This window comes from Phodopus roborovskii, unplaced genomic scaffold (assembly GCF_943737965.1).
Source record: "Phodopus roborovskii unplaced genomic scaffold, PHOROB, whole genome shotgun sequence".
NCBI classification, from domain to species: Eukaryota; Metazoa; Chordata; class Mammalia; order Rodentia; family Cricetidae; genus Phodopus; species Phodopus roborovskii.
In genome coordinates, this window is record NW_026126541.1 from 26,557,235 (window position 1) to 26,580,057 (window position 22,823).

The 22,823-nt window shown below is 39.6% G+C and overlaps 1 protein-coding gene across 1 annotated transcript in view; it reads left to right on the forward strand.

Annotated features, from left to right (window-relative positions):
• Positions 1–22,823, forward strand: part of Prkg1 (protein kinase cGMP-dependent 1) — a 1,151,895-nt gene that overhangs the window by 31,967 nt on the left and 1,097,105 nt on the right. The window lies entirely within an intron of this gene.

The window sequence follows — 22,823 nt, forward strand, 5'->3', positions numbered from 1 at the left end:
TTTGTGTGGTGGCTTCAGGGTGGCGTCTTGCACGCCTCAGCTGCCCTCCACTTGATTATCTGAAGTAGGGTCTTTTGCTGAACCAGCAAAAGCTTGTAGCTTGGGCTAACCCTGTAAGCTAGCTTGCTCTTGTCTCAACTCTCTGGGCAAGCCCACTCAGCTTGTCTGTGGATTCTCATATTTGCTGGGCAAGCATTGCATCCACTGAGCACCAGCACAGATCCTTTCATAAAGAAATCCAGGTTGAGAAGTGAAGTCATCTGTAAAAGAAGAGTATACGGCCATCAATACTGATATTCTGCATGCCACTGGGCTGCACTCAGACACCGAGATATTGGAACTTTCTGGAAGGAGTATAGGCAAAATCTCTTTCCTTTTATTGATGCTTCATAAACTTTCTCCATAGAACTGTTCTTCCTCTTTCCTGCACAAAATCTCTTGCAGACACCATATCCCCTTCAATTATGAGAATGGTTCCCTTTTAAATAGTTAAGATTTCCCCAAAAGTTTAAAGGGTCCCCATTTCTCCATTCCATCTTCTAGCTGGCCTGGGAAAAGATGAACGTCTGCCTTCTTTCCTTTGCTTAATTGTATTCAGCTCTGTTGAGTTGGGGTGAAGATCCTACCTAGTTAGTTGTAGTATCATGGGAGTTCAGGTTAACTTGGACAACCAAAGCTGACTATGTTTGGGACAACTGTCAAGAACCCAAAGAGGCACCTTGGTGGGAAGTTCTTTAAATACCCCTCTTAATAACAGGGGTGGGGATGGGGTGAATCCCCGAAGCTGGGTCTCCATCTCTGTCATGCCCAGACCCTGTGCTAGTATTTCTTTGCCTTGACATGTGATCTTTATTGACTCTAAGTTTGGTTCCTGGAAAGCACACTCATGTCCCACTGTCAACAGTAGAGCAATAGGATCTTAGTTCGGCCACCTTTCTTATGTCATCTGGCCAAAACTGCTGAAGTTATAGCTGTTATTGACATTTTCAGGCATCTTTAATTGTCTAAACAAAAAAAATGGATAAAAATTTCTGATTCTCAGTTGCCTTTGTTTATAGGATGTGACCTCTGGAATTTGTATTTGAGGTCCTACCATTTCCCCCTGTGCATTTTAGACCATGGACCTTCTTAGAAATAGGTTGATCAAAGGTGAAAGTAGTTCAAGTTAGATGGGGTCCTACTGAAGTAGGGTGGGCCCTTAATCCCTGACATCATTTGTGCTCTTAGGAAAAGGAAGAAATTTGGACATAGACCACATGGAAAGACATTTATGTGAGCATGAAGGTGGGTTTTGGAGTGACATGGTTATGTCCCAGATTGACACTAAAAACCCAGAAGCTGGAGGAGATCCACAGGACAGATTCTCCCACATTCCTTCACTGAGAATACTAAATTCACAGGACAGATCCCCCCCTCCATCCCTGAGAATATTTTCAACTTGCACATTAAGCAGTCAGAGCTTGGGAAACAGGTGTTTTAAATCTCCCAGTCTATATACTCAGTTACACCAGTCTTAGGAAATGAATATAGAAGGTAATGAATACCCTGTGTTCTCCTGCCACGTCCACATGGGTGGAAATGCCACAGAGTGACAAATAATTTCAATGTCTCTAAATTTAACTTCTTAGATCACCCAGAGCAATGCTTCTCAACCTGTGGGTCTCAAATCCCCCCCCCTTTCAAACATCTACCTCCAGAAATATTTACAATTCATAAAAGTAGCAACATTATAGTTATGAAGTAGAAACAAAAGTAATTTTATGACTGGGGAATCACCCCAGTATGAGGAACTGTATTCAAGAGTTGAAGCATTAGGAAAGTTGAAAAGCACTGATCTTGAGGTAGATGAAGCTGACAGAATAGATTTTAAAATCAGCCCCCTCCTAAGCCCCAGAGGGATGGTCTAGCAAGTCCCCCTTGAATGCAAGGCTGCATCCAAGTGTATGTCATTCAGTTAGTGAGTGGGGATGAACATACAACGTCACAACTTTGAATCATGATGCCTGGGGTCTACGCTACCTTTACACAATCTCTATGCATATTAGTCTTTTGCCTGCCTGTAATTATCTTCAGCTTGTGCATACAGTACTCACAGAGGTCAAAGGAGGGTGTTATATACCCTGTAACAGGAGTAACAGACAAGTCATAAAGTGCCATGTGGGCACTCGGACTCAAAGCTTGGTCCTTTGAAAGGGCAGCCAGTGATCTTCATATCTGAGCCATCTTTCCAGGGCCCATGTGATATGATTTTTATCTTTTCAGATCAAACAAACTAACAATGAGTAACTTTATGACCACCTTTCACTAACTTAAATGTGCAGCTCATCCTAACTGTACCATTACCGTAGTAGTTACTAGTGCGTTCAAGAGCATGTTTGAGAAGGCAGAAGGGAGAGGGCTATCGCTTATTGAGTGCCTATGTGTGGCAGAGGCCAGGTGGGCATTTTATATACAATGCATTCCTTATTTATTACAACTGAGAAAGTATTAATACTTCCTTAACAAGGAAAGGGAGGGCTCTGAAATGTATTAAAAGCCATTTTCAATAAGATGGCGTTAAATTCAGTTTCAGGTTCACATCTGTCTGGATCTAAGTCTCTGAATCAAGTTTGATTATACAAATTGTGGGGCTCAATATAGGAGAAAATTCTGGAGACGTCTGTCCAAACTTATGACTAGTTTGGAGAGAATAGCCATGAAACTCCGTGATTGCCCATGTTGTGTGCCTGCAAACTCCACCCTCTGACTTGTCTAAAGTACACTGTGAGGAAGTAATTGATGAAACCAAAACCTGAAAGGAGCTTCTTAACAGACTTTAGGGCTTTTATTTGAAAAGATTTATTAATTAATGTTTTGTCTGCTTATATGCAAATATTCCACATACATGCAGTGCCCAAGGAGGCCAGAAGAGGGCATCAGATAGCCCCTGGAATTGGAGTGACAGTTGTGAAAGGTCCTGGGAATCTAACATAGACCTTCAAAAGAACAAGTGCTTTTAACCATGGAACCATCTCATCCCTTTTAGAATCTTCTTGCTCCTTTGTGTTTTAAGGGGTGAATAAAATGATATCTATTTAATTGTACTTCTTAAAGATATATTGATCTAGTAGTTTTTAAAAAAAGTTTTTAAAGAAAGATTTTTTAGTATTGTTTTACAGGTGTGTGTGTGTGTGTGTGTGTGTGTGTGTGTGTGTGTGTGTGTTTTGTTGTTGTTGTTGTCGTCCAAGTTAAAAAAAGGGGGGGGGCATTGGATCCCTGGAGCTCCCCCTAGAGGCAGCTGTGGGCTTCACTTCTTGACAAAAGTGCTTAGAATTGAACCAGGGTCTTATGGGAGAACATTAAGCTTATGCATCTCTCTAGCCACCTATCATTATTTTATTTTTATAGGTTGGTGTCCCCTGGGTTTTGAGTAAGTGGTTATCTTCCATGTGTTCCTTGCTGATGGGGTAATAGAAAGTGTGGGAATCAAATTATTATATAATTTGCTTGGGTTTGTTTATTCTTGTCCCCTTTGAAGCTGTTCACTCATTTTATTAACGTTAATCTCATTTTAAAAAGAGTTCTAAAATGCAATAAAACTGTATGTAGAAATTCAAATGATCCCATCACCACTATAATTAAATAATTGCTATTTTCAATATTTTCTGGATTCCAGCAAATAAGATCTAAAATAGAGAGAGAATCCTAATTTGTATTTGATCTCAGATCATCAGATGGGAAGCTAACCTCCAAGTTTTCAGGAACCATTATATCAACCAGTTCAAAATGGTCCCACATCTAGTGCAAAATGATTATTTATTGCCAAGGTATTTTGCTTTGATTTTCTTGGGCTCTTATATGCAACTCAGAAATGGAACTCCTTAATTATTCTCATTGTCAACTCCTTCTGACAGTCATTCATTCTGGAAACTGTCAGACTGAAAAGCACCAATCCCCTGGTTGAAATCAACTACACATAGTTGATTTCTCTCTGGTAGATACTGCAAGACAAAGGCTAGGCTTTTATCACAGGTAAACACACACCAAGAGATACTCAAGATGAAAGATCATTTCTCTTGTGAGGCAGTTTTGTTCCACTGACCTTATTTCTGTTATTCAAAACTAGAAAGATGAAACTGATGAATATTTGAGATAACAAATAGCTCCGGTGTCCCATATTCCTCCTTTAAAAAGTGGGAGTGTGTGCTTTAAAAAAAAAAATGTCAGACATGCTAATAAAATACAGATAGTCCAAAGGAGAAATATCTTTGTGAAAATCGTAACTTATTTTTCTCTCCATCTCCCCTTTCTTCCTCCTCCAAGTCCTCCCAGTCCTCCATCTATTCTTTTTCTAATTTATTTATTTTTTATTTTACATGTCGATCCAAGTTCCCTTTCTCTCCCTCCCTCCCTCTTACTCTCCCTCCCTGCTCCTCACATGCACCCTGACCACCCTCCCTTCCCATCCCCCCACCCCAATTCCACATGTAGGGCAATGCCATCTAGGTTGGGTCATGTAGATCTGTCAAGTCATTTGAAGTAGGGACTAGGATTTCTCTCCTGTCTCTAGGTTAAGGCAGTTATCCCTCCATGGGGGATGTGTCTGCAAGGTCCTTTTGTGCACCAGGGATACATCCTAGTTCCACTGTCTGAGGTCCCTTAAACTGCTTAGTCCTTCTGACTGAGACCCATATTCAGGGGGGCCTGAGTCAGTCCCAAGCTGGATTCCCAGCTATCAGTCTGGGGGCCCATCAGCTCCTCCTTGTTCAGGTCAGCTATCTCTATGTGTTTCTGCAACCTGGTCTTGTCCTCTCTATCTTCATCTGGATTCTAGTTCGACTCAGTGTTTAGGTATGGGTGTTTCCTTCTGTTTCCAACAGGTATTAGATGAGGGCTCCATGGATAAGTTAGTTGTTGATCTCGCTATCCAAGAAGGGCAATTTATGGTAGCCTTTCCACAGTTGCTCAAATTGTTAGTTGGCGGCAGTCTTGTAGGTCTCTAGACATTTCTTTAGGTTCAGTTTTCTCTTCAAACCAATAATGGCTCCCTCTTTTATGTTCTCCTCTCTCTCTCACTCTCTCTCTCTCCTGTCTTCTATTCCTACCCTGACTCAATCTTCCTAGTCTCATGTGTTTTCCTCTCCTCCCCTTCTCTTTCTCCGACTTCTCTCTCCATTCACTGCCCCCTCCTACTTCCCATGTGCTCTCTGGGACTTGTCCCTTCCCTTGTCCCGTCATCCCTCTTCTGTGAGGGAGTTAATTCAGTGACTTCAGTCAAAAACCAGAGCATAGCTAGGAGGGGACACTCTTTTCCATGTGCCTGCTTGCAAGCGAGTCTGCCAGGAGCTATCTGTTGACTGGATTTGGCTGTGTTTTCAACAAAAGCCTAGAATTTTAGAAAATAAGAAGCTTGGCAGGATGGCAGGGAAACAACAACAACAAAATTACAATAATCTGCTTAATCTTATTGCTGGAAGCAGACTGGGAAGGGGAGTCAGGGAAACAGAGTAAGAACAATTCAGACAATGGAAAGGAAAAGGCTGAGTGGGAAGACATGAGATGCCATGTAAAACACTGTGAGGGAAGAACACCAGAGCCTTTTAGATTTAAGCTTTCTGGCAACAGGGAGGAACTGCTATTCACTGAAGGGATGACAAAAATAGGCCAGATCAGTGGAAATTGATCTAATTTTTGTTTCTTATTTTTGCAACTATTTCCAGTTCCATATGAGTTCATATGTAACATCAACTTGTATATTAATAAGCCTCCTAATTTAATCTGCCTTGCCAAATTTAGTAGGGCTTCTAAGCCTTGTAAATATTGTTCTATCTATTTACTTTGAATGTACGATTCATTTACTGATCATCAATAGGTGATCAGCAGCTATCTCAGTGTAAAACACAGGAAAACATTCTGTCTTCTCCTCTCTTCATTCATAGGCAGCTTACTGGGCATGGAGAGATACCACATAGCCTCATTTTGCTATTTCAAACTTAGGGTAGTTTATTAGCTTTATAGACTATGGTTCCAACAAGCATAAGCTGCCACTGTCATTTTACGTTGGGCAAATTTGAGTCAAAATAATAGCTAGAAAAAAAATGAAGCTTCAGCCTTTCTGACAATAATTTAACAAGAGGGAGGTGATGGAGGTTACAGGAATGTGCCAACATGTGTAACCAAGTATAATCACACAGGTATTTATTCATTTGGTATCATTGAGATGCAGTCATTATAACAAAGGACTTTGGAAAGAGGCCTGGTCTTGGCTCACTGGTGTGTAGTTGAGAAAGGTCTTTAGCACCCAGTGTTTAACAGCCCATGCCATTAACCTATCACTGTTTTGAAAGAAGTCAGCTCCTCAATGTCATAAGATATTTAACTTGTGCTCCCTTGCTGGCTGTCTTAGTAGAGAGGTATCAGAATGTGCTCACCAGGATCAGCTTCTGGGGAGCAGGAACTGCAAATCGTCCACTTGAAGCACTGGGTATTGGTCCCCCTGTAGCATGGACAATGTGGCTCTGGATGAGTTATTGACACTTGGTCTATCAGTTTGTTTGAAATAAGCCCCACCTTCCATTTTTCTAAGTTCTCGTATATTAAATGGAAAGGCTTTGGTGTAATATATGATATACAGGTATAGGAGTGTGAGTGCTGGGCTTTGCTGCAATTTGAAGCAAATAATGGAACGTCTCATGTGTACAATGGAAACACTGAAAAATGTGATATTATATCTTCTACACCAGTTTCGAAGATTAAATAGGATCATGCCTCTCATGTAGTTAATGCTTTTATATTCACATATATATTTAATTCAGTGTTTTCCATGTTGTCTCCTCTATTAGAGTAAATTACTCAACTACTTTGTTGGGAACATTGTAAATTGAATGCTATATTTATATAATTTATATTTAAGTCAAAGCAATAACAATTGCCAGTGGCTGTTTCAGAAGAGTAACAAATGTCAGTCCACCAGGAAGTAACTCTCTGATAGGCAACTCTCATAGGCAAAGTCCAAATGTACATTGCTTCTTCTGTGTTTTTTAATGTTTTCTGCTCCCATCTTTCTTGGGTATCCAGCATGGTGTGAATGGGTGTGGGGAGAATTCCATTGCCTGTAATATAGTATGTTTATCTCATGAAAACATCTCATTCTACTAGGTATTTTTATCTGTGGATTATTATGAAGATGAATCCTTCCTAAGATGTACTGTCTAATTGATAATGTCGTTAGTTTAAATAGAGTTTTGATGATAAAAAAACAAATCAAGGAAGTGTCACACCAAGCACATGAGTTTCTGTTGAGAAGCTGTATAGACTGTGGCTTAAGTTAATGATTAAGAAAAACAATTGAGTCCCAGTAGCCCAGCTTGCTTAAATTCATTTAACCTTAATTTGGGGAGAAGTGTTCACAGGTTTTGGAGTGCATTGTTAGCTGAAACAAAGCCTTTCAATAACTTCAGGTTAGATCAGATGTTCTGATAATAGCTTTGAGGTAAAAAATCCAAGAAGACAATCTAAAGTTTTAGAAAGGCATATAGTTGAATGAAGAACTTTTCAAGGTCAGAGAACAAGAACAAAGCTGTCCAATTATTAACAGATGATGCACTTTTCTTTCTAGAATTAGTTGATAACCAAAGGTGATTATTAATTCCTTATACCCATTTCTGCCCTCCGTCTCCTGATATATATCTATCTCTATACCTCAAACTGTTGATGAGTGGGTTTGCACCTTAACGATTTAATATAGAGCTGAATGATTATTTTTCTTGTGTAAAAGTTTAGGTTTGTGATTTCTTTAAGTTTCCTTAAAAGATTACTTTTCAAGATAAGTAATAAAGTAATTGATCCTTTTTTGTAACTACAAAATGCAGTCTGCCAGTAAAAGACCTGACTGAGAATATCTTACTTGCCTACATGGTTAATCTATAACAGTTTGCTTGGATATGAATGTACATGGGTTCTTGAGATAATTTGATTTTCACCTGTAATACATAAAATGTTTTATCATATAATGAATATGGAAAACATGCTGTTTTTTATTTGTATTCATTCACTTGAAAAACAGAATGTAACCTCATTGTGATTTTTATATTGCTTGAAAGACTTTGCTGGGGGTATATAAGCTGTAAGGGAAAGAATAGAGACAGAGTTAGAGTTAAAATGGGTTAGAAGAAATACAGCAAGAATGAAGGAATTAGAAGGAAAACATCAAGGATAAAGATAGGGCTAGAAGAAAAACATCAAGAATGAGAGAATTAGGAGGAGACCATCAAGAGAGTTGAAAGGAGAAGAGAAACATCTAGAGAGGTGGAAAGGACATTTCTGGGCAGAGATAGGAAAATGGAATATAGAAAACAAAATGAAAAATGTAGAAGAATAAAGAAGGAAATCTTCAAGAGTGAATGTGTCTTTTTCCCTTAACCCCGTCAGATAAAAAAGTCTAGTATGCCTTTACTCCATGGCTTCCCCTGAGTCTGGTGCTGCCTCCAGGCAGCTAAAAACAATATATACCATTTTAATGAAAAATCTTAGAATAAGTTTTCCACAAATTATTTCTCCCAAAATACTGTAGTTTTCCAAAATAATAACACTTTGTTTTCTTTTCTGTATTTAAAAGCATTCTAAGGGTCTAAACACACGAATGCTATCTCCGTTCCTTTTCCCCTGCCACTGTGAGGAATTGAAGGGTTCAAAGTGACACCATAAACCAGAGAAGACATTGATTCAAAGGATCAGGTAGTTTTCGCCTCAAAGACCATGAGCCCTTTAAATTTTGCTTACATTCTTCATGACACAAGCTATTTCCTGGTGAAATCTATGTTCCATAGTAGAAGAAAGAAGCATATGTGCAAGTTTCAGATAGACTTCCCATGCCTCCGTTCCATCTATTGTTTATAGTTTTAATCTATTCTGGAGAAGCACTCTGATTGTTAAACACATCTCTACATATTATTATTCATGGAAGATCACTGGACTCTATTTGCATTTTTTCAAAAGTATTCATTGATGAACTTTATACATTTCCTCTTCAGAATTCCTCAGTATATCTAACAAGCTTTTAGCTGGTAGATTGGATCCAAAGCTTATTGGAATTAATGCCCTAGAGTACTGGTATCTGAAGGGAAATTTATGCTGTTTGAAAATGCATCCTCTCTAATTGCTAATTTTGTGTCAAGGTTGATTTACTTAACTAAGTTGGAAGTTTCTTGAGGACAAAATTCATTCCATAAACTTTGGCCGTAGACCAAGCCCCCAGTAGAAAGAGATGGCAGATTTTCAATGGATGCCATAAGATGTCTGCAAATCAAGAGCCTCCAAACGTCAGACTCAGAGTATTGTTCGGAACCCAGCACTGGAGACAGACAGCATGGGAGTATCTCTGAAGAGAATCAACACTCACGTGCCATAGGATAGATCCTCCTTCTACAGCTCTTGAGTTCTTAGTCTCTCAGATTCCCTGGCAGAAGGTGAAAAGAGGGAGGGGAGCAGGATGTGATCACCCCTTGATATAAAGTCATTTCTGGGTGAGATGTCCAGCTCAGCTTAAAAGACACTGTCTCATAGGGTATATGTCAGTAACTGAAAGGGGGGGGGGAGCTGTGCAAGGTAGCAACTAGATTCTAGCACCACATTCTTGCAATTACAATAAAAATAATTTCTTGAAAGAGTTCAATAACCAGTCTGTATTGGATAAAGTTTTTCCCCCTTATTTTACATATCGATCCCAGTTCCCTCTCCCTCCTTCCCTCTCATTTCCCCTCCTCAACTTCACAGGGAAGGTGATAACTTCAAGGAGGGATCATTTAACTCTGTCAAGTCATTTGGGCTAAGGGAGTATCCCTCCATGGGAATGTGTTCCCAAAGTCCTTTTGTGCACCAAGAATACATCCTGGTTCCACTGTTAGAGGTCCCTTAGACTTCTCGGGCCTTCTAACTGAAGGGGTTATGAGTTAGCACAATGCTGGTTTCCCAGCTATCAGTCTGAGGGCCCATTAGCTCCTCCTTGTTCAGGTCAGCTGTTTCTGTGTGTTTCTCTAGCCTGGTCTTGTCCTCCCTCTCTGCATCTGGATTCCAGTTTGCCTCAGTGTTTAGTTGTGGGTATCTGCTTCTGTTTCCATCAGCTACTAGATGAGGGCTCTATGATGGTGGATAAGTTAGTCATGGATCTCATTATCAGGGAAGGGCATTTATGGTAGCCTTTCCACTGTTGCTCAGATTGTTAGTTGGTGGCAGTCTTGTAGGTCTCTGAACATTTCTCTAGAGTCAGTTTTCTCTTCAAACCTATGATGGGTCCCTCTTTTATGATCTCTCTCTCTCTTTCTCTCTCTCTCTCTCCTCTTGTCTATTCTGACTATTTCTAGTCCCACGTGCTTTCCTCTCCTCCCCTTCGTTTTCTCCTAGGTCCCTCTCCACTCACTGTCCCCCCTCCCAATATGCTCAGAAGATCTTGGCCCTTTTCCCTTCTGTGAGGGACCTTATATGAATCTCTTAGAATCCTCCTTGTATCCTAGTTTCTCTGGTGGTGTGAATTATAGGCTGGTGATCCTTTGCTCTATGTCTAAAATCCATATATGACTGAATACATACCATGTTCCTCTTTTTGTGACTGGGTTACCTTATTCAGGGTGGTTTCTTCAAGTTCCATCCATTTGCTTGCAAATTTCAAGGTTCCATTGTTTTTTTTCTGCAGAGTAGTATTCCATTGTGTAAATGTGCCACATCTTCTTTATCTACTCTTCAGTTGAGGGACATCTAGGTTGCTTCCAGGTTCTAGCTATTACAAATAATGCTGCTACCAACATAATTGAACACCTGTCTTTGTTGCATGGGTGTGGATCATTTGGGTATATGCATAAGAGGGGGATTGCTGGGTCCTGTGGTAGACTGATTCCCATTTTCCTGAGGAACCGCCATAATGATCTCCAAAATGGCTGTATGAGTTTGCACTCCTACCAGCAGTGGAGGAGTGTTCCCCTTTCTCCACATCCTCTACAGCATATGTGTTTCTAATTTTAGCCATTCTGGCAGTAGTAAGATGGTATCTCAGAACTGTTTTGATTTGTATTTCCCTGATAGCTAAGGATGTTGAGCACTTTCTTGAGTGTCTTTCAGACTTTTTGATTTTTTTTTCTATTGAGATTTGTCTCTTCAGTTCTGTACCCCATTTTTTAATAGGGTTATTTGGTGTTTTGTTGACTAGTTTCTTGAGTTCTTTGTATATTTTGGAGGTCATCCCTCTGTCAGATGTAGGATTGGTAAAGATCTTTTCCCAGTCTGTGGGCAGCCATTTGTTTCTTCACTGACCTTGAAAGGATAATAATCAACTTTATATGGAAAAACAAGACCCAGGATAGCCAAAACAACCCTGTACAATAAAGGAACTTCAGGAGAAATCACCATCCCTGACTTTAAGCTCTATTACAAAGCTTTAGTCCTGAAAGCAGCCTGGTTTTGGCACAAAAGTAAACAGGTAGACTAATGAAATTGAATCAAAAATCCTGTTTTTAACCCCTCCACAACAGCTAAAAGTATATGATGGGAGGAGGAAAGCATCTTCAACAAATGGTGCTGGCACAACTGGATGCTGGTGTGTAGAAGACTGCAGATAGACCTATGTCTACTGCCATGCACAAAACTCAAGTCCAAATGGATCAAAGACATCAACATAAACCAGCCACACTGAACCTCTTAGAAGAGAAAGTTGGAGGTACCCTTGAACAAATTGGTACAGGAGACTGCTTCCTGAACCTTACTTTAGTAATACAGACGCTGAGATCAACAATAAATAAATGGGCCCTCTTCAAATTGAGAAGCTTCTGTAAGGCAAAGGACACAGTTGACAAGACCAAAAGTGCTTTGGGATCTTAAGTATCCTGTTTTTCAGTATTTTTAAAAAGTTGAACAATAATGTCTGAATACCTGTTTAAAACTCTAGACTATTATTCATCTAAAGCTCTTCTCTCAAAGGATGTTAACGGGAAACACTGATGTAGAGTGGGGAAACTGGGTTCTCATGAGAAATTATTGAGCTTTTCAGTGTGTGCTGAGAACGCCCAATCATCCTGAAGCAGCTCCAGTGTCCCTGGGTCTGAGGAGAGGTCCAGGTAAAGGTCCTGTTCTATCTGCTGTCCACAGTTCCCTTCTGATGTGTTTCCAGCTGCTGCTTCTTGACACTGCCCTCTGCTGGTATTTGCTGTGGACATTCTCAGCTCTGAATTTCCTCCTAAAACTCTGCTGAGGATAGTACTCACCTCTTCTCTCTCAGACCTTTAGCATCTTGATTTTTAATATAGCATTTGCATTAATTCTTTGAGAATTTCATTTGATGTATTTTGATCATATTCACCACTCTTCTCTCCAACTTTAGAACACATTTCTATATTTTCAATTTAATAGATTTCTATTTTTTTGAGAACAAAAATAAATATATGTTCTCTGTGTAATCCATGGCATAAGTCCTTAGAGAGAGAGAGAGAGAGAGAGAGAGAGAGAGAGAGAGAGAGAGAGAGAGAGAGAGAGAGAGTAGGTAGGCAGGTAGGTATATGTACTTCCTCAATCTGAGGTGTCTTATTTCCAACCCACCTCCAAACTGCTCTGTTTTCTTCTGTCCCTAACTTCTTACATGCATTATTTCTTGTTCATGATTGTTAAAGATCTTGTCCTCACCTCTACAGATCTCTCAGCCTCTTGCATACAGCTCTCCAACGGACATCTCCTTTTGCATCCGCTGTTCTTTCTTCAAATGTTCAGAACTCACTTCATAAAATCTTCATGAAGGGAGCCCCCATGAAAAATGTTTTCATGTCTGACACAGGCACCTTTCATTGCCTTTAAGATAATAAACAGCAGATATGCACTACATTGAGGGCACCGGGCTCATCCTGACATCTTTTGCTAAGTAAAGTAGGGTAGAAAGAATGACAGCTTCTGGGTTCTCAGTTAGTAATTCACGGGGTTTGACATCATTCTCACTCCAGGATGTGTGACCTTTTCCTCACTGCTTTGGATTTTCTTTTCTGTTAGATGAGAGAAATTAACCCATCTCTCAAAAGGCCAATGCAGCCTTTGAGATGGATAAGTCAGAAGTGTGCTGAGGCTACTACACAGCTGTCTGCACACATTTCAGAGTGCGAATTGTTTAAACCCCAGTTCTCATGCAGGTATGGCCCTGGATTTTAGTAAAGAGAGTTCCTGCAGAAAGTAATTCATGATATGGAAAGTAATACTGGCAGAGTAAAAGCCATTTTTATACTTATCTAATTGAGTACAAGGAGGAAGGAGGAAAACTCATGCCATAACTCATTATAGGTGAACATTCCATCCTATTACATCTTTAGTGATGCTATCATTTCAAGTTCATTCCTTTGTTTTTATATGCCCTACTATCTTTGTTGTCAATTTTGATTTAAGCCTTTTGAAGTTCTCCTACTATTCACCTCACCTTACCTATTCTGGAGGAAATGGCTTTATTTCACCCCAGAGGCAATGAAAAGTGTCTACACAATGATTGCAATTTAAATGGAAAAAAGAAATATGATTATTAGTAAGTGAAATGTGTAAGAAATAACATTTAATTGACTTTAAATATTCTTATCATATGGCAAGCATTCTTCGTGGACTTAGAGCTTATGGCCCATTGTGTATTTCCATAGCCTCCAATTACCTTTTCATCTGGATTTGAAAATATGGTTCTTTCTCTCTCTATTTCTGAGCAGTAGTGAAGTTGAAAGTACACCAGGACAGGGATTAATGGAAATGAGTTGATATCATTATTCCACTGGCAATGAATAATAAGTAGTTTGTTGGTGATTTATGTTAATCTAAATATGAGACAGAAAATTATCATGTGCTTTGCAGTCTGCCCCAGCAATGCTGTCATATCTGGAAGCATACAATTATCCATATGTCTTCTTTCAAATTAAGCCTTAATTTGTACAGTCAGTCGATAACAATTTGGTTTTGTCCATAATTTATTAAGTTGATTTGCTATGATGTCGCAATAAAATGCAGCCCAGATTTTAAAAAATCTAAATATAGTACGTAACAAATAAAATAATTTCTCGATTTATAACTTTTTTCTAAACCATTAAATAAGAAAAATATGTTACTATATCTATCTATAATCTTTAAAATTTATATATAAAATTGATGTATAAAATACAGATTGAAATTCTTAGGTATTCAGACCTCTTCTCACCATGTGTTTAATGGTTTTTAGAAGAAAATGTGTTTTTAAAAATAGTCTGATGGTGGGAATGCAGAGTTTCAGAAATGACCCTGTTCTCCGGAGCATTCTTTCGGTGGTGAGTGATCCATCTCTCATGTGTCCCAGTGGAGACTTCCCTTCAGGATATTGCTCAAGCACGATGTGTTGCTCATGCGTCATGGTGGGAATAGAACAGAGATGGCGAGTATAATAATGAAAGAGAAACAGCGAAGTGTAATGATCAGGAGCTTGGGTTCTGTGTTCAGAGGTGTGAGCTTGAATCCTGATGCCCTCATCTGTTCACAGGACAACTTGATGCCCTGCTTGATTTGCCTATTTCATGTGCATCTATAAATCAGTGATGATAATGCTAGTTGATTCGTAGAGTTGTTTAATAATTAGGTGAGAAGAGTGCTCTGTAGATATCGCTGCATTATCATTGACAGATACTTTTCCTGGTAATGATAGCCTGTGATCAGACAAGAGCTCTCAATACTGTGATATTACAACTTGTCACCTGCCTGTCTGCACCACTAGTGCTTGACTGTTCATGAATAAAAGTGCTCCCTTTAAACATAGAGCCTTAGCATTTGGTACTATTCCTTTTGCTTGACAGGCAAATGTAAATTGCTCATGAAAATTTCTAAAGTGAATATATATTAATGTGTTTTAAAGTTTATTTTATCTTTACTTGTGTGTGTATGTACGCACGTGCATGACTGTTTTAGGGGTATGTGCAGGTGTCTCAGAAGGCCAGAAGAGGGTGTAAGACTCTGCAGCTGAAGTTGTAGGCAGCTCTGAGCTGCCCAATAATATGAGTATTGGGAACTGAACTCCAGTTCTCTGGAAGGGCAGACTATGCTTCTTATCCACTGAGCCATCTCTCTGGCTCCTCTAAAATATATTTTAAACTAGATATACCTTTAATAAGTTGTAAACTTACTGCATGGCATCCTTTGTGTATATCATTTTGAAGATACAGACAGGTTTTAAAAATGACCTTGCTATCCAGCACTCACCATTCACATTTTTGTGTTTGTGCATACATTTCTTTTTTTTTGTATAATAAAGTAACAAATTGCACTGCAAACTTTTTGGTAGTCTTCTACCATGCATAATACATGCATAGCACATACCTATTCATGTAATTGCTTGTTTTTTATGAAGCATCATTTAAGATAATATAATACATATTGAGCAGTCTTAATTTGGAAATCCAAGTTGTCCCACACCTAACACTTTCAAAGTGCACCCACGACACTCAAACCTTTACATTTTATGAAGCAGTTTGGTTTCGGATTCTTGGACCTTGGAAGCTTGACAGATTTCACACCCCCCCATTCTCAGCCCCCAGTAACTAAGTCAGAAGCACTTCTGGTATCAGGCATTTATAATAAGGGTAATTGACCTGTATAAATCATCTTATGTTTATTTTTGAACCTTTAGGCTATGTTGCAAATCATGTTTCTAACTCAAGACCTCTGCCGTGCACATTGTCGTGTTCTGTCTGACCCTCCCCTCTCCATGTGTTCTTTCCTTACCACAGTTGTTCCCACCTGCATAGGCTCATCTATTTATTTGTTCAGACTCCCAATTCCATAAAAACAGAGGCTCTAGTTTTACCAATGGAACTTTCATTTACAAGTCTGTTTGGCTCAGAAACAGTGCTCTGTCGATTATGTGGCCAAGTCAAAGGTATTCCTGTCAGTCATAGGATGCAGCCAGGGTCCTCAGGATATCGATATGATGATTAGTTGTCTAGCGCTAGGCCTTGCCTAGGACAGGGCCCTGGAGGAAGGGTGTGGAACTTGCCTGTGATGGGGAAGGTTGGGGAGTCATCTGGAGGACAGGAAGGGAAGAGCTGGGAAAGGGGGAAAGGGAGTATAGGTGACTCTCAGTTGACTCACCCTTCCCCTTCTTCTTTTTATATTAATTTTCCATCAAGGGTTTCATTTCTTCCTTGTGACCTTTAGAATCAAATTCTTGGAAGCAATGGGGAGAAACACAGAACTTCTGTTTGTTTGTGTGGTGATTAAGTACTGGGTGTGTGCACCCTTATCTTGGACTTGTGAATTATATTCAAGAAAGCAATTCCAAGCTTGCAACATGTTTAAAGAAATTCTTAATCTGCGTCTGGCATGCGACAGCAGGGAAAGAAAAATAAAATTTACAGAGTACCCGGTGTGTGTGAGGGACCTATTTGCACTATGGTAGTCTTTCTAGAAACCAGAGAAATCAGAAATAGTAAAGGGAGGAGGGAGATAATTGACCTCTCCCTGCAATCTCAATATTAGGAAAAGGAATTCTCTGGTAAATGAGGAAATGACTTTCAGTTACATGTTTAAAAAGGAGTCTGCTTCTATGACTGCTTAGGTATGCTTTGGATAGGTCTGACTTGCAGATTCATTTAGAATGTACAAAATAAAAATATTAATACTGGGGCCTAGGGAGATGGCTCAGCAGGTAAGATCACAGCACCCACACACACGGGCTCACAACCACTGTTAACTCAAGCTCTAAGAGATCTCACAACATTGTTTGGACTCTTCAGACTCCTGCACTCATACATGTACATACCCACCCAACCCTACACATATACATGCATTTAAAAATAAATCTTTAGAAACCAAAATACATCATTAATGTATAGAAATAAATCCATTTAAAACTGCTTATAAAAGTTTAAAGTACATCTAGACTAAAATATTTTTTACTGATGTTATAAATTATGTTCAAAGGAACTAGCTAAAATAAATGTTCCAGCACTTTAACATTAACAAAGTAACTTCCTGTTTTCTGTCATTACTTTTCCTTTGTTGTGGGGGGGGGGCAGGCATCAGTTTTCCCCTTTGCAGCATACTCTAAGTTTGGATTACTAAAGTGCTAAGATGTCAAGAACGAGCCACTAAGCTTATCACTCCCTAGCTTTGGGAGTAACTTTTAACCTCAGTTTCTGTTTGATTTGGTCAGAAATGTATGAACGTAAGAAATTATAATTGGTGACTTCACTGTTTTTTAGTTTAAAAGCTTATTTATTTATTTATTTGTTTTGCATCCTGACTTCAGTTTCCTCTACCTCCTCTCCCCCTTTTCCAATCCCTCTTCCCCTACCCCTTTCATCCATTCCTCTTCTGTTTCTGTTCAGAAAGAGGCAGGCCTCCCATAGGTATCAGCCAAGCATGGCATCTCAAACTGTAGTAAGACTACGCATCTCCCCTTGTATTAAGTCTGAATAAGGCAAGCCACTATGAGGAATATGTTTCTAAGAGCCAGCCAAAGAATTAGGGATAGCTCCTGCTCCCATATTTAGGAGTCGCACAAGTAGACCAAGCTATATAACTGCCACATATATGTAGAGGACCTGGGTCTGTAATATGCAGGCTCCCTGAATGTTGGTTTAGACTCTGTGATTTTTATCCATGTTAGTTGTTTCTATGGCTTTTCTTGTGGTGTCCTTGATCCCTCTGGCTCTTACAGTCCTTCCTTCTTCTCTTTAGCAGGATTCTCTGAGCTAGGCCTAATGTTTGGCTGTGGGTCTCTGCATCTGTTTCCATCAGTTACTAGATGAAGGCTCTCTGGTGAACTCCATACATGAACATAATATATTTTGATCATATCCATCCACCACCTCTTCCAGGAATCTCCCTCATGCCCTCCCCCCCCCAATACCCTTTCCTTTTCTCTTTCTGTTCCTTCTTTTTTCCCTCCCATTGAGCTGAGTTACTGCTGTGCAAATGTACATGGATTTAGGACCATCCACCAAAGCATGAGCAACCCACCAGAAGCTACACCCATGAACAAAACTGGTGCTGTCTTTTCAGGTAGCCATCAACTGTCAACAGCTTCTCAGTTAGGGATGGGGCCTTATAATTCCTGAATGCTCAAAGCTGGAATGTTGGCAGGATTGATCTTGTACAGGTCTTGTGCAGGCAACATGCCTGCAGGGAGTTCATGAGTACCTGAAGTGTCTGTTCTGTGGTAGTTCTCCCTTATCTCTGCTTCCTGTGTGTGTGTGTGTGTGTGTGTGTGTGTGTGTGTGTGTGCCTGTGTGCCTGTGTGTGTCTGTGTTGTGTTTTTGTCTGTTAACAAGTTGTGAGATGACACCATGGAATAGCCAAGCCCACTTCTACTTATAGGTTCTAACAACAACATTTCTTCCTCCTGGAGAAAACTGCTAGACTTGCAGGTGTAATTGCAGGCACACAATTACAAAGTCTCTCAATTCTCATGTCACTAGCTTGTGGTATTCAGTACTGACCTCCATAAGTGTTTTGATTCATTTTTTTCCCAGCAGTTTTTTGTCCTATACATTTCGAGAGCACAGTTTTAAATATATAAAAGAGATGGGAAGCATTAATAGTGTTACTAGAATTTTGTGTGTGTGTCATGGCCACTGGTCAAGCTGGTGGATGTTGAGTTTGAATAGCACTACGAGAATTAATGGGCAGTACCGGGACAGGGTGGGAGAAGGTCTTGTATGATTACCCTTGAGAACCCTCCCCTCTTCTAAAGTCATAACTCTGGAAAAATTCCCAAGCTGTTTTATCTCAAAGAGAATCTGTGGATGCTGGACTGAGTTTGAGTCCCTGCATGCTACATCAGGTTTTTTTTTTTTTTCTCAAAAGCCAAATGTCTGGAGGCAGTTTTAGCTGACTTGTTTCCAAAGAAACACTTGAGAATTATTAGCCCATTCTATGACATTTCAGTGGATTTATTTAGTGGCAAGAGAAGTGTATTATTTTTAAAAAGAGACATTCTTACTATCAGAAGAAAACTATCTCTTAAAAACACTTATTGTATATTTGCTCTTACTCAAATTCTTATAATAAATGGTAAAATCTACAGCAGTGACTGAATATACTGGAATATATGGCAGTCACACTAGAATATACTAGAAATGTGAACACCAGATTGAATATTATTATGTGATGTCTTATTTCCTCCATACACATGTACCCCTAACCTCATTTTTTAATTAATCTGATGAAAATACTTTAAAGTTATAAATCATTACAGAGTGGAACTATTTTTAATTTCCATTTTTTAAACCTTATCTATGTTCACATCTTTACACGGTTGCATTAATAATCTCTATAAAACTTGGTGTTTCTTCTTTTTAAACTTAATAGTGCACCATGAAAATTTTCTACATTATTATATAATTCATAGTTATAATGGATTCCTAGTTTCCATTAAAACAATATGCCAGAGTTGAGTTAATCATTTCCTTGTGGAGTAATATATTTATGATTTAATGAATCATTTTATATCACCAAAATTTTTTATAGTTTAATTTCTTTCACACTGAAGGCTTGAATGAGTCTCCACGATGCTGAAATGTTGCAGTCACTATATGGCCACATAAGACCTGAAAGGAGGCTAGTGCTGAGCCATGTGTGGAGAGGCAGACACTCAGCTTGATTGGCAGTTAGTGGAGTCACCAGGGTCTAAGTCCAGCCTAAGAAATGGAGCTTCCAAAGCTAGCGAGTTTGCAGGATAGAAGATCATGGGAAAATAAACACCTGTCCAAGTGTCTTCATGGTTCACCAAGGGAGCTTGCTTAGATTAAGATCTAAAGTCTGGGCTTTACGTTTGCCAGTAGTGTATTTAATGACTGATGAAGGGATCAAGTCTGTTTCAGATATTTTGTTGACTTGCTTTAAGGGCTGTCTCTCATCAGTGAAATCTGATGACAGAAATTTCCAATACGAAACTGCAGCCCCTCTCGTACTGTCTCACGTGCTGAGAAGCTGCCCTCCGAGGGGAGTCAGAGAAGACCATGTTTGCATGCTGTTGAAGTGTTTTGTGATAGATGGTGTCAGATGCAAGTTTTCAGTGGACTTCAAAGAAAGCTCAGGATTATATCAAGCTAAAAATCAGGCTTTTGTCAAGAAGTTGGAGTTAAATCTTTCCTGGGGGAAAAGAAAGATTGTAACGTTGGCAGCCCATATTCAGTCTTAGGATTTGATCTATCATGTTGGCCAGAAGACCACAGGTCTTAAGCAGATGCAGCTGCAAGGTTCATTACACACTGAGAGCCTGTCAAAATGGCTGAAGGAGGGGAAAAAAGGTTTCTGAATTCAACCTGTGGGATTTTGGTCAGTCAAAGCCCATGGGTGCAGTCCATGGGTCATCCCTGACTGACAGGGCAAACCACTATTAGGTAGGGTAGGGTCTTTGCAGACACAAAGAATAGGGTTTCTAGGAATGTTAGATGCTCTTTCTGTTGGGTGATTTGTGCCTCTGGTTGGCAGCTCTCATCCTGGAACATGCTTGGAGTATGCTTTCCTTGGAAATGTCAGCAGCTGCCTCATCAGACAGATGCTCCTGGGATGAGTCAGGTGTTCAGAACTCAATGAGGACACATACTAATGTTCTTTTCCTGACATTTTTTGATGCAATGCGACAGCAAGGTGGTATTGTTCCCAAGAAACTGGACCATGATATTTAAGTGCAGCAAACAGTGAAAGGAAAAAAATATCCCATGGAATGTAGGATGTGTCCTTCTTGGTGGACACTTGACCTTTTAGCTGGGATTATCTGAAAGCGACAGCTGGAGGGTCTGTGGTCTAGACCTACACAGCGAGAGAAAAATGGAACCTGAGCATACAGAGTTGGGCTTCAGCCCAACCCTCTCAGGTAGGTTACTTAGGGCCAGCTTTGGAAACTTTGTGATGCAGTTTTCTTATCTGTATTCATAGGGTTCTTGAGAAAGCTAAGGGAGGCATTTTTTACAAGCTATTTAGGCATTCACTGTCTGGTTCATGCAATGAAATCCAAGTTGTCAATCCACTGGATTGGATTAGGATATAGATAGATTGACTCAATTTTCTGGAAAGATGGCTGGGAAGGATGCACTATTGTATTAATTTACTAAATCAAATTTATGGATTTATATGTTATTAACATCTCAAAAGAATAGAATAACATTTTAGAACTAACAGATTTCACACAAAATATTACCCATTATAATTTTCTGAAAGAAAGGAAAGGGGGTATTGATGGCAGATGTGGTAAGTGTTTTAGCATCCTCCCCCAAAAAATTGCTGGCTCTTTTAGGAAAGGTCTCATGCTTTCCTGCTTCCTTCCATTTTCACCATCCTCAATCATCTCTGGGACCAAATGTCAGGTCCTTATCAGTTATTTCTTTAACAGTGTCTCAGGGCTCTTTAAGCAAATCCTGTTTTCATGATGTGAGCATCAAACCAACATGTAGCTTCAAAAGGTACTCTGGCCAGGTGGTGGTGGTGCAAGCCTTTAATCCCAGCACTTGGGAGGCAGAGGCAGGCAGATCTCTGTGAGTTCAAGACCAGCCTGGTCTATAAGAGCTAGTTTCATGACAGGCTGCAAAGCTCCACAGAGAAACCCTGTCTCAAAAAACAAAAACAAAGAAAAAAATTGTATACTGATGTGGACATTTCTGTGGGAAACTGATTACTTAGGCTGAGATATAGTCTTCTGTTCAAGGTGTTAAAAGCATGAATATTCTATCAGACATAGTCATTCCTGCACAGTACTGCTTGCCAAGAACAGTAGCCATTGCTCCTAAGCGGGTGGCCAGCATGAATAGTTTACCTTAGCTGAATTACTTGCCAGAGAATATTTGAACAAAATAAACAAGCAAATAAATAAACAACAAAACAAAACCAATGATAGACTGTATTGCTATTTTATTTATGTATTCATTTTTGTGAGTCTTTATGCTGTTACCATGTCCTACTTATGAGTCAGTAAAGCAAGGCCAAAGCTCTCAGTGGCTTTACCCTAAGTAAAGGTGTACTATTTACCTGTTGTTGGCTTGATGGGGCTTTGGTAATCAACCAGAGCTGACAAAGGCCCCAATTGCATGTTTCCATGACCAATAGAAAGGGGAAAGAAGACTGTGGTGTCTAACCATAGCAGTTTAATGCGCCTGCCCCAAACCATCAAAAGCTATGGCTACTTATTTTATTATCAACCAAGTAAAACTATGCAACCATGTCTGAGTTCCAGCATGTAGGGAAATGTGGTTTTTGTCATGAGTATGAAGCAAGGCTTAGTGCATTTGGGAGTATCTTCTGTGAGCCTTTCCTATATCCCACTTAGGAATGCACACGCATCAATGCTCATAACCATCCCTGGAGTGTGAATGACAGTGAGTGGCCTCCTAATCCATGCATCTTTCAAATCAATAGCAAAACCTAATTTTTAGTGCAGAATATTTGAGTCATTCCACTCAGTCTGGGGAATTATTCTCTCCATTTATGCCACTCTTTGGTTCCTCTGCTCTTGAGGACAGTGCTCATTTACTTACATTTCTTTCTCACATTACTTACCTCATTTAGGGTAAACATTAAGTTTCCAGATGGTTAGAATTTAACTTTCAACTTCTTCGCCACTGCATAGAAATACATTCAGATGCCTAAACTCTTACCCATAGTGTGCAATTGCTAATAGATTTTTGTGCACAATGAAGTATGTAGCATGAATAATAAAAACCCAGAGACAGATATTGGGGATAAAAGTAAAAATCAGAGAAGCAAAGCAGCCAGCCACTAGAGAGTTCTTACCTCCACTAATGCTCAGACTGAAGGGGCAGTCCACAGAGCCTCAGGCTGCTCCTGACTGCATAACTCCAATATTTGTTTCTGAGGTTTCA